Genomic DNA, 12046 nt, shown 5'->3' on the forward strand with positions numbered 1-12046 from the left:
TTTGGTGAATTTCTTAGAGTTTTGCAACACTTTTAAGATCAATGAAGTTTCTGATGATGCCATTCGCCTGCGGTTGTTTCCCTTTCATTGAGGAACAAAGCTAAACAGTGGTTGAAGTCATTACCATGAGGGTCAATCACTACTTGGGAACAAATGATCGAAAAGTTTTTACTTAATTATTTTTCGCCGGTTAAAATGACTAAGTTGAGGAATGATATCTCCTTTTTTGTACGGACGAATCTAGAGACACTCTATGATGCATGGAAGAGATACAAGGACCTATTGAGAAGGTGCCCTCACCATGGGTTACCTTTATGGGTATAGATTCAAACGTTTTACAACGGCATAAACCCCTCAACAAAGCAACTTATCGATGTAGCTGCTGGTGGGACTATCAATAACAAAACACCTGAAGTGGTTTACAAATTTATTGAAGAGATGTCACTGAATAACTATCAGTGGCAAGTCATAAGAACAAAGCCGACAAAAGCAGCAGGTGTTTTCAACCTTGATGCGGTTACTATGCTATCCAACCAGGTAGAACTCTTAAATAAAAAGATTGACGGTTTGTGTGGTTCTACTTAGGTACATCCAGTGATGAGGTGCAATTCAAATGGAGGAGGAGCATACACAGATATCAACCCTTCAACCCTAGCACGGAGGAGGAATAAGTTCAATATATCGGTAATAATTCTAGATCTCAAAATAACCCATATAGTAACACTTGTAATATAGGTTGGAGAAACCACCCAAATTTCTCATGGGGAGGTCAAGGAAATCAAAGGCCACAACATCTTACGGGTTTTCAACAACCACCTTACCAACAGGAAAAGAAGCCGAACCTTGAGGAGATGCTAACAAAGTTTATCTCGGTGTCAGAAACTCGCTTTCAGAATACCGAAACAGCACTTAAGAATTAGCAAGCATTGATCCAAGGGCTCGGATAGGCCAACTCGCCAAATGGATTTCTGAACGACCACAAGGTAGCCTACCGATTAACACTAAATCTAACCCAAGCGAACAACTCAATACAATTACCATTCAAGATGAGGAAGGGTTAGTCGAACCTGAACCAAAACCGAGGCAAAGAATTGTGGTAAGTAAAAGCAAAGGTGAGGTAGACCACAGTGAACAAACACCGATAAGTAAAGAGTACAAACCTCGTGTGCCATACCCCAATGCGACAAAGAAAGACCACACAGACGAACAATTCGGTAAATTCCTTAAATTATTAAAAAAATTACATATCAACTTACCGTTTATTAAAGCTCTTTCACAGATGCCAAATGCAGCCAAATTCTTAAAGGAGCTTTTAACAAATAAGCGGAAGTTGGATCAGGCGTCACATGTGGAGTTAAATGCAGTTTACTCAGCCATACTACAGAATAAGCTAGCCAACAAATTAAAAGATCTAGGGAGTTTTACGATTCCTTGTGTAATTGGTAGTTTAGATGTTAATAATGCTTTGGCTGATTTAGGGGCTAGTATCAATGTCATGCCTTATAAAATGTTTAAACAACTAGGTCTTGGAAAACCCAAACAAACTAGAATGACCATTCAGTTAGCAGACAAAACAATCAGATTTCCTAAGGGTATTATTGAAGATGTACTCGTTAAAATTGAAAAACTCGGATTCCCAATTGATTTTGTTGTTCTAGACATAAAAAAGGATAGTGACGTGCCTTTAATTTTAGGAAGGCCCTTTTTAGCAACTGCTAGAACTATAATTGATGTTGGTACAAGTGAACTCACATTTCGTGTGGGTGAGGAAACAATCACTCTTCATGCTCGAAATTTTACTAATGTTGATCATATGGTGCAACCTTCCTTGCAGGAAATACGTTCGAAAAGCATACATAAGCCTTATTCAAATAACAACAAAGAACCCATCTATGAAGAACGAAGGCTACAAGTAGAGGAACTAGATGAATGGCAGACATAGAAACCAAGATCACACAATAAATGGAAACCACGCCATGACAAGCTCAATATTTCACCAAATCAACTTAAGGTTGGAGACAAAGTACTATTAGATGCAGCAGACCCTCGGATTGCCACATCTGAACCTAATGGAGAAATCCCTCTTACGGTACTTAGCATTTTCCCATACGACACAGTCGAGGTAATTCATCCCAAATTCAGTACATTCAAGGTAAATAGTACACGTCTAAAACCTTATTTTGATAAAATTAATAGCAGGGATGAGGAGTGTATACTCCTCGCACCACCATGACCATGCAACAGAAAGGTAAGTCGAGCTTAAACTATAAATAAACGCTTCTCGGGAGGTAACCCGAGCACTAATGATGTTAACTTCTTTAAATTTTAGTTTTTAACATTTAATTCACTACCTGAGTCACTGAACACAGGTTTTCCAGAACCACACAGCCAGGCCCACAGGCGTGCCTTAGGCAGTGCCCACACCACGGAAGGCAACACGGCCGTGCGATACGACCATGTGAAAATAGGGCAAAATTTTTCCACAGCATGGGAGTCGATAAGTTTCCACGGCTGTGCAATATGGTTGTGGGTGTATCTGTCAAAATAACAGTGGCGTGCGACACGCCCGTGTCTAGATGCCATGGTTGAAACTAAGAAAACAACATGGACGTATGACACGCCCGTGCTCACTACTTGTGGTCAAGACTGGCAAAATAACACGGGTGTGGACATCCATACAAGGGCATGGGAGAAGCGAACGAAGTAGAACAAGGCCGTACAACACGCCCGTGTTCATCAACAAGCCTAAAGAACACGGGCGTGGACCGAATTTCAGACGTGCCCAAATTTGAAAATCATGATACACACGAGTTAAAATTAGGGCACACAGGCATGCCCCATGGCCGTGTGCCCCAATATCTATATAAACCCCTCAATATTCATCATCCCCTTCTCCAAAAACTCTAAACCCTAGCTGCAGCAACCCCTCCCCCACCGCCGACCGGCCACCCTAACTTTCCTTTCTCCTTTATTTTTCTTCCCTCTCTCACTCACTGCTTTCGTCTTCTCACCCTTGTGTACCACACGACACACTACCCACGCCCGTGGCAGACCTTAACCACTCCCTACCATCACACCGTCGCTCCTCCGGCCACCACTCCTCCACTAACGATTTTCTCTTCTCTATTACTTCCTTTGGATGCTTACTAACATGATAATCCTAATTTTTATCCTTTTATTGCTTTTGCTACTAATTGTTTATCATATCATCCTCATTTTTAGGATTTAGTTCACGATGCTTAGATACTTTCATTTAGATCATTTTGAATTTAGTCCTACTATTACTCTGCCATGTACCATAAAATCTCTATCAAGTTTGATTGCTTTTGGTTGAGTCTTGTTAGTGTTAGTAGTTTTTAATTGCATTTGTTAGTTCAATTCATGGTTAACTCCTTTTTGAATTTGTTAATATATGTTATCTTTTACATTCATTAAGATTTAAGTTTCTCTTGCAGGTATATCATGTCGAATCCACGCTACAAGAAAACCGTTGTCCTCGCCTCGAAGAAGAGGAAAGGAGTGGCATCATCCTCGGGTCCTACTGTCGAGATCAGACATCCGTTCCTCTAATTCCCACCGGGATCACAAGAGGAACTATTTCAAATACTATGGGCCCGACCCCTAGGTGTGGGCCGCTGCATTGACTGGGCCGCACTTGAACAAATCCAACAGGCTGACGCTGTTTGAGCCCTTTTGACGACTAACCCATGGGGGCTCTTTTTTGAGATCATCGAGCCGGCGTACCTCAAGCTCACACTTGAACTTTCCTCAACCTTTCATCTTCAAGTAGTTATGATAGATTTTGATGATCCTGGAATGGTTCAGTTTTGTCTCGGAGGTTTTGTCCACCAGTTGAGCGTACCTGAGTTCGGCGTCGCTTTGTGGCTCTATACGGAGGAGTTCATGGACGACGATGATTTTGACACCCTCCATCACCACATCCACTTGTCTCCCTCCAACTGCTGGAGGGCCCTCATTCCTGTTTCAGCCACCTATAACCCCAGCCGCTCTAAGGCATCTGCCTTCGCCCCATCCTTGAGGTACTTACATGCCATATTAGCCCACACTCTGACAAGGCAGCGAGAGAGCACCAGCGTCGTCAACACTCACGATGCCTACTTTTTATGGAGTATGGCGAACAGGCACGTCTTCGACCTTGCCTATTTCATTGCCCTCGCCATTCACCATCAGACGGAGGGGCATAGGAAGGGAGTCATATCCATCGGCACTTATGTGTGTCTCGCCTGGCGCGGTATTTCAGCCTCCTCAACATGGCGACGCAAGCATCTACCCTCACCCTCATTGGTCAGATGTCCCCACAGGGCATCTCGAGTATGCTACATATAAGGATGATCAAGCGTCGACGTGGAATTGACCCGCCCTAGTACCGCCTGGTCTAGTCCAATGAGGAGAAGGACCCAGAGGACATTATTGATGATGTCCCTCCATGTCATGAGGACCCACCGTCTTAGCCACCACCCATTCATCGTCCAATTCATGTGACAACTTCATATTCTAACATTTCTAAGAGCTTTACTCGATTTGAGCAGTAGTGTTTTTAGCGCTTTGATCACATTGATGCTACTCTACATCAGATTTGTCAGCACCTTCATATATCATCTCCACCACCACCTCGCGAACCATTGGGCGATGACGATGTTTAAAGACTTTTTATTTATTATTTTTATTTTCACTTTTATCTTTATTTATCTTCGTTAAGTACTTTTTTATTTTATTTTCCTTTAATATTATTTCATTTTTAGGTTTTATAATTTTTATTGAACAATCTATAGTTTTGGCTATTTCATTACAAGTAATTATGCTTCTTTATATTTCCTAAAGGGTTCTTGATTTTATCATAGTTATAAAGAGCTCCAAAGCTCACCATCACTTAGGAACTTGAAACTCTACTGGAAAAGGTTCTCCACGACTGCCATGTCCTGCCCGACCACCACGATAACCTCTTTGCTAGACATTGTAGCTGTGGAACCCAACCTTTACCACCACCGGAGTATCCTCCTCCAATCTTATAATTGCCTTGGTTGATTATTCTCCATACCTTCAATTCAAGGATTCCGTTCAACATTCAGGAAGTTTCACTTCTCTCCCTCTCTCTTCTGATATTATCTTTATATCACTATTATATATCTTTGTACATTGAGAACAATGTACATCTTAAGTATGGGGGGGATATTTATATCAGAAAAATCCCTGAATTTTGTCTTGTTCTCAAATAATCTTCTCATATCATTATTAGAATGAATTTTGATTAATTTACGATTTTTATTGATATGTCTTGAATTAAAACATAGGCATTTATGCATTGATTGTTAAACTTTAAGGAATTGGAGAATCAAGCATGATAAGTTGATTTTTTTTTAAGACTAAAAATTTTTAGGTTGTTTCCCCCAGTTTAGGTATTATCTTGAGTTGAAATTCACAGGTTTAACATCAAAAAGCCATAATTTTTGTGAGATCTTGAGCCTTTAGAGCATCTATTATTTCTTTCACGCTCACTTTTATTATTGCTATGAGTGCGTCAATATCGAATCGTTATTCTAGTACTTGCTTTATTATGCATGTCAAGACCACACCATTGATTTGATATGTCGAGATGATAAAGGCACTTAGGTTTAACCCACTTACTCCATAAAACCCTACCCTCATAATTAACCCTTAGTGAACCCCTTTGAGCCTAACAAGCCATTCATTGATTTACCCTCAATATTAACCCATAACCCATTATTGTTGAAATCCCCTAATTTGATCCTTATTTTTGACGAGATTTGATTTGAATTAATTGCTTAGCTATGTTTTATTTTTCGTTGTAATAATTAGCAAAGTTCTATGTTATTTGACTTGTTCTAAAAAACAAAAAACCAACAACATACATACATATTAGTAGTAATTCTTTGTTTTTTGAGCTTAAGTATTTAAATTCATTATCCCATGAAGAAAAGCTCAATTCTAGGAGTTTATAATTAGAAATGTAATTTATCAAGTTGTAGTATTTTTCTAGTTAGGTAATTTTTCAATTCAATCTCGATTCTAACCTTTTTTTTCAGCTTCTAACCACACCCCCTAACTAAAGCCACATTACAACCCTCTAAAGACCTTTTGATTGATGTATCATCTCAATATATAGTGGTGGAGATTTGATTTTCACGCAAGCCTATGGTAATAACTTTACATATTGACTGTTGAGTGCTAAATTTCTTGTCCTTAAACACCTTGAGTGATTGGAGTGAATCTTTAGGGAGGATGTGAAACTCTGTGATGTTTTGAATCAAAGGTAATTACTTAAATGAGGGGAGACACCTATGTTTTCGTGATAAAATGCTCAACTTGGAATGTTTGAAACTTTGATGTTCTTCGATTTGAATTTTCAATGTATGATTACTTATGGATTATTTTGAGATACTATTGATGAGAATTATAAGTTGAAAAGAATTTATTTTAATTGTGAGTTGAGGATTTTGCTTGAGGACATGCAAACGCTTAAGTGTGGGCGTATTTGATAAACCATAATTTATACATATTTTTATCTCATGCTTAGCATATTTTTGGATGAACTGTTCTTAGATTTGGTGAATTCGATGCTCTTAATCCTTTAATTTCATGTTTTATACTTAGGTGAGAATAGAAGAGTAAAAAGAGCGAGAAACGGGCTGAAAACGGAAAAAATGGACCAACATGTGAAATCAATACGGCCTGGACTTCTATACACGAGAAGACTACACACTCGTGTTCTTTTAATAGAATCGAACACGACTTACACGGGTAGACCACACGCCCGTGTCTATTTAACTGACTCGAACACGGTTTGAAGCAATCGCACACGGGTGTGTCACACGAGCGTGTCCCTGTCGAGCCCAAGTTTAATCCTATTCAGAAAAGGCCACTCTTGAGGGCTTTTAGGCATTCTAAAGCCTATTTAAACACACAAGAGGAGGATTAAAGGGACACACAGAGTAAGAGGGAGGGAATTACTCGAAGAAAGCCGATTGATCCATCTTAGAAGCCGGATTCACCTTCAAGATTAAAGATCTCCCTTCAATTCCCTTCAAGAGTTCTTGAGTTTTCTTTATGTTTTGTTATCATTATTTTTTTAAGATGTTTTCTTTCATAAATATGAACTAAACCCCCTAAATACCTAAGGGAAATGAAACCTAAGATGGATCTTGTTATTATTATCTAGGGGAATGAAACCTAAAACAGATCTTGTTATAATTATCTGAATTGTATGATAAATATTTGACTTGTTCTTAATTATGAGTTCTTAATTCTTGCTTTAATATTCCAGGATATTGATTCAAGTTTTTATGTGCTTATTCAGAGAAGAAAAAGTACCTGTCTAAGAGTAGATCTAACATAATTAAGCGGAGTTGATTCCATGCCTAGAGATAGGGTGACAAGATTTTACCGGATTAGGGTGAAACCTAATAAGGGAATCCATAGATCGAGTTAATGCAACACTAGGGAGTTAATTAGAAAGAGATTTCAATTAATCAACCTAGGGTTAGACGTTGTTAGTCTCGAGAGAGATAATAATATAAATTAGGGATTTCTATGGATCAAGTCAAATGAATAAATCGTCTGATTCAGAGTCAATAACAAGTGAAGTCTAGGTGGATTTTTCCCTTAGGTATTGTCCAAATCATTCAGTTTTCCCAAGAGTTATTTCCTCAATTTACTTTCTGTCCATTCTTAGTTTAGTAATTAGTTTAGATAAAACAAACCCCTTTATTTTTAGGCTAGATAATAAAAAGAAAGTTAATACTAGTACTTTTAGTTCCTTTGGGTTCGACATCCAGTCTTGCCATAAGCTATACTACTGTTTGATAAGGTGCGCTTGCCTTTGTCGTGATAATAGTTAGTTTTCAACAACGGACATTCATAAATGATAAAACTTATTACACGTATCACATCACACGATCAACACAGGAAAAATCCTATATATTTTTCCATTTATATATGCATCTAGACAGCTTAAACCGCATGAAAGGAATTACTCGGTACATGATCTTGAATTGGCAGCCGTTGTCTTTGCATTGAAAATATGGAGGTATTATCTCTTTGGTGAAAACTGTCATATTTTTACGGATCACAAGAGCTTGAAGTACTTGATGACCCAAAAAGATTTGAACTTAAGACAACGTAGATGGTTGGAATTGTTGAAGGACTACGATCTCGTTATTGATTATCATCTGGGGAAAGCTAACGTGGTTGCAGATGCCTTGAGCCGAAAATCTTTATTTGCCTTAAGAGCATTGAACACTCAATTGACCTTGTTTGATGATGTGATACGTGATATTCCCGACAGGTTTTAAAAGTTTATAACTAATCATTCTTCAAACTAACTATTATCACAATGAAGGCAAGTGTACCTATCGAATAGTAGTACAGTTTTAGCAAGACTGGATTCTCAAACCCAAAGGAACCAAGAGTAATAGTAATTACTTCCTTTTTATTATCTAGCCTAAAAATTAAGGGGTTTGTTTATCTAAACTAATTAACTAAACTGAGGATGCACAGAGAGAAAATTGAGGAAAGCTTTTGGGAGAACTCGATTGATTAAGACAATACCCAAGGAAAAATCCACCTAGACTTCACTTGTTATTTAACTCTGAATCAGACAATTTATTCGTTTGACTTGATCCATAGAAATCCCTAAGTTATATTATTATCTCTCTCGAGACTAATAATGTCTAACCCTTGGTTGATTAATTAAAATCTCTTTCTAATTAACGCCCTAGTGTTGGATTAACTCGATCTATGGATCCCCTTATTAGGTTTCACCCTAATCTGAAAAAATCTTATCACCCTATCTCTAGGCATGCAATAAACTCCGCTTAATTACGATAAATTTACTCTTAGACAGGGTCTTTTCCTCCTCTGAATAAGAGTATTAACTTGAATCAATATCCTAGAATACTAAAACAAGAATTAAGAACACATAATTAAGAATAAGTCAAATATTTATCATACAATTCAGATAATAATAACAAGATTTGTCTTAGGTTTCATTCCCCTTAGGTATTTAGGGGGTTTAGTTCATAATTATGAAAGAAACATCTCAAAAGAGTAAAGATAACAAAACATAAAGAAAACCCCAAACCCCTAAATGGAAATTGAAGGGAGATCTTCAGTCTTAACGATGAATCCAACTTCTGAGATGGATCAATCGGCTTCCCTTGAGTAATTCCTTGCCTCCTCCTCCGTGTGTCTATTCTAAGTGCCTCCCCAGGTGTTTAAATAGGCTTTTGAATGCCTCAGAGCCTCAAAAGTGGTCTTTTCCAAATAGGGCTATACTTGGGCTCGACAGGGACACGCCGTGTGACACGCTCATGTGCGATTGCTCCAAACTGTGGTCAAGGCTGTTAAATAGGCACGGGTGTGTAGTCTACTCGTGTAAGTCATGCTTCGATCCTAGCAAATGGACACGGCCGTGTGACTTACCCGTGTGAGGAAGTCTAGGCCGTTTTAATTTCCCATGTGGGCCCATTTTCTCCGTTTTTGGCCCATTTCTTGCTCCTTTTACTCTCCTATGCTCATCTAAGTATAAAACATGAAATTAAAGAATTAGGAGCATCGAATTCACCAAATCTAAGGAGAAACCATTCATAAATGTGCTAAGCATGGGATAAAAATATGTATAAATTACGGTTTATCAAATACCCCCACACTTAAGCATTTGCTTGTGCTCAAGCAAAATCCTCAACTCACAATCAAAATGATTTTTTCTCAATTTATAATCCTTATCAATAATATCTCAAAATAATCCATAAGTATTCATACATTGAAAATTCAACTAAAAGTACATCAAAGTTTCAAACATTCCAAGTTGAGCATTTTATCACGAAAACGTAGGTGTCCCCCCTTATCTAAGTAATCACCTTTGATCAAAATATCACAGAGTTTAACATCCTCACTAAAGATTCACTTGAATTGCTCAAGGTGTTTAAGGATATCAAATAAAGCACTCATTAGTCAATATGAAAAGTTATTACCATAGGCTTGCATGAAAATCAAATCTCCACCACTATATATTGAGATAACACATCAATCAAAAATGTCTTTAGAGGGTTGTAACATGGCTTTGGTTAGGGGGTGTGGTTACAAGTTGAAAGAAAAGGTCAGAATCGAGATTGATTTTAAAAAAAATCACCTAACTAGAAAACTAACTAATTATCAGTTGAATAAAAATGAGCTTATTCTCAGAATATGGAATTAACACTCAAGCTCAAAAACGACGAATTACTACTAATATGTATGTAAGTATTTTTTTTAAACAAGTCAACTAACATAGAACTTAATTATTGCAATGAAGAATAAAACATAGCTAAGCAATTAATTCAAATCAAATCTCGACAAAAAATAAGGATCAAATTAGGGATTTCAACAATAATGGGTTATGGGTTAATATTGAGGGTAAATCAATTAGTGGCTTGTTAGGCTCAAAGGGGTTCACTAAGGGTTAATTATGAAGGTAGGCTTTTGTGGAGTGAGTGGGTTAGACCTAAGTGCCTTTATCATCTCGACATATCAAATCAAATGGTGTGGTCTTGACATACATAATCAAGCAAGTTCTAGAATAACAAATCAATACTGACGCACTCATAATAAAAGTGAGCATGAAAGAAATAACATATGCTCTAAAGGCTCAAGATCTCACAAAAATTATGGCTTTTTGATGTTTAAACTTGTGAAGTTCAACTCAATATAATATCTAAACTTTGGGAAACAACCTAAAAAATTTTTAATTCTCAAAAATCAACTAATCATGCTTGATTCCCTAATGTCTTAAAGTTTAAACGATCAATGCATGAATGCCTATGTTTTAATTCAAGACATATCAATAAAAATCATAACTTAATCAAAATTCATTCTAATAGTGGTATGAGAAGATCACATGAGAACAAGACAAAATTCAGGGATTCTTGATAATGATATAAAAGACCCCCCCACACTGAAGATGTATATTGTCTTCAATGTAAAAAGATAGATATATTGAAAAATATAGATCTATAATCATAAGATAGGGAGAGAAGTGAAACTTCCTAAATGATGGATGAACTCTTTGAATTGGAGTTATGGAGAATAATCAGCCAAGGCAATGATGAGAGTGCAGGACGATACTCTGGCGGTGGTAGAGGTTCATTAGTCCATAAGTCCTGCGCCAAAGAATATTATATCTGGTAGTAGCTATGGTCGTAGTCGAGGAGGACATGGCAGTCGTGGAGAACCTTTTCGAGTGGAGTTTTTATTTCCTAAGTGATGATGAGCTTTGGAGCTCTTTATAACTGTGATAGAATCAAGAACTTTTTAGGAAATATAAAGAAGCATAATTACTCGTAAAGAAATAACCGAATAAAAATTATAAAATATCAAGATAAAATAGTATTAAAAGGAAATAAAAAGTAATTTCAAAATATAAAGATAGAAATAAAATAAATAATAGGTGTTTATAAAGAAATTGGGGCACACGGCCGTGGGCACGCTCATGTGCCCTTATTTCAGCCCGCGCGTTTCATGGTTTTTAAAATTGTGTACATTGGTGCACACTGCCATTTTGCACTGTCTGTCATTCTTCGTTCGCTTTTCCCAAGCCTGTGTATGAAGGCGCATGCTCGTGTTATTTTGACAGGGTCGACCACAGTCGGTGGGCATGGTCGTGTCGTATGTTCGTGGTAATTTGGCAAGATTGACCACGGCCATGTCACGCGGCCATGGCAACTGATCGTATCCCGTGTTAGAGAAACATTTTTGCTCTATTTTCACATGGCCGTATCGCACGGCCGCTTTTCCTCCCGTGGTATGTGCACGGCCTATGGCACGCCCATGTGCCTGGTCGTGTGGTTCTGGAAATCCTGTGTTCAGTGACTCAGTTAGTGAATTAAATGTTAAAGAATAAAATTTTAAAGACATCAATACTGTTAGTGCTCAGGTTGCCTCCCGAGAAGCACTTATTTATAGTCTAAGCTCGACTTACCTCTCTTGTTTCGTGGTCATGGTGGTTCGAGGAGTTTACACTCCTCATGCCTAC

At 37.8% G+C, this 12046-nt stretch overlaps 1 non-coding gene across 1 annotated transcript; it reads right to left on the bottom strand.

The window, feature by feature from the left end:
* Positions 1–201: 201 nt before the first annotated feature.
* On the bottom strand, positions 202–308 carry LOC121231516 (small nucleolar RNA R71). The gene has a single exon (XR_005929574.1). It is a non-coding gene; the product is annotated as a small nucleolar RNA R71 (small nucleolar RNA).
* Positions 309–12046: the final 11738 nt, after the last annotated feature.

Source organism: Gossypium hirsutum, chromosome A06 (assembly GCF_007990345.1).
Source record: "Gossypium hirsutum isolate 1008001.06 chromosome A06, Gossypium_hirsutum_v2.1, whole genome shotgun sequence".
Taxonomy (NCBI): Eukaryota; Viridiplantae; Streptophyta; class Magnoliopsida; order Malvales; family Malvaceae; genus Gossypium; species Gossypium hirsutum.